We start from the raw sequence: 1,181 nt of genomic DNA on the forward strand, positions 1-1,181 counted from the left end.
CCCTCATTTTATCGTCTGGGTTGGATTTTCTGACAACACGTCTTTTGAATGCAACGTCGCAAAATCAAAGCTTTCAGATTAGGTGTGCAAACCATAACTCACGCAACTTCCCGGACCCTATTTATGCAGTTGTGCAATGATCTAAAATAATTTGCTGCCATGAAGATACAGTTTAGTATTTTGGAAACACGCTTGGAAGACGTCGGCGATGATTCGAAACACGCAGCATGTGATTTATGAGCTAAAGCACTCGAAACCAATGGCCATTATTAATATTTATGCTTATGTGATATGAAGTGACAGAATTAACTAACACCAGCGTAAAATATTGACACTGATTGATCCTTTGCACTAGCAAATAAGGGTTCAATAAAGCCATTTGTTTAAAACACCTAATTGAGTAGCGCATGTTGGCAACGGCCTCAAATGATTTCACTTCAAATACGATACGTTTTCACAACTATTACTACTCGTATTTTTTGCTCCTCTGCAAAGGAAGGCAAGAAGAAAACCCAAGAATTTACTGCAGTGAACAAGACCGTGACCAACCCTCTGCGTGGCCAATAGACTGTTTACGTATTGACAATATCCCCACGGACCTGTGTGTGGGGGATTGACAGTAGTTAGGCTCTAAGCCTTTGAACTGTATAACACACGTGATCACTAAGTCCTTGTGAACGTGAAGCGACATCAGCTCACTGATGATGAGGACGAAAGCGTCGGCATTTCTTTTCCCTAATTGCAAACTTTCCAGGTTGAGTAGTTTGCCATAAATTCAATACATGGACGTGTTTTGGGGTTTGACATTACATTACTGTAAAATTAATGTTTTACCAAATGTCACCTCTGTAAACACCAGGCTCTGAAATAAATCAAAATAAAATAAAGTAAGATGCAGCACATAACGGGGAGGGGGTGTAATTTCAGTGCCGATTGATGAGGACCCGTTCGATAAATCACTATCTTTATTAATGTGCTGCTGGAAATAGTTTCCAACGAATGAACTCCTCCAGCTTCATTAGATTAAAATTCACATTAAGAAAAAAAGACACACCACATCAAGAGATGGACAAATACAAAACCTGGCAAAAGCCACTCCTCATTACCTCCGCCGAGGAGGTTATATTTTTGGTTGCGTACGTGCGTGTCATTCTGTCTGTAAACACGATAGCTTGAAAAGT

At 40.1% G+C, this 1,181-nt stretch overlaps 1 protein-coding gene across 1 annotated transcript in view; it reads left to right on the forward strand.

Moving 5' to 3' along the window:
* The window catches only part of dntt (deoxynucleotidyltransferase, terminal), a 98,007-nt gene that overhangs the window by 28,032 nt on the left and 68,794 nt on the right, over positions 1-1,181 (forward strand). The gene's annotated exons all lie outside the window — the stretch shown is intronic.

Source organism: Pundamilia nyererei, unplaced genomic scaffold, assembly GCF_000239375.1.
Source record: "Pundamilia nyererei isolate P.nyererei 1_Seehausen unplaced genomic scaffold, PunNye1.0 scaffold00062, whole genome shotgun sequence".
Taxonomy (NCBI): domain Eukaryota; kingdom Metazoa; phylum Chordata; class Actinopteri; order Cichliformes; family Cichlidae; genus Pundamilia; species Pundamilia nyererei.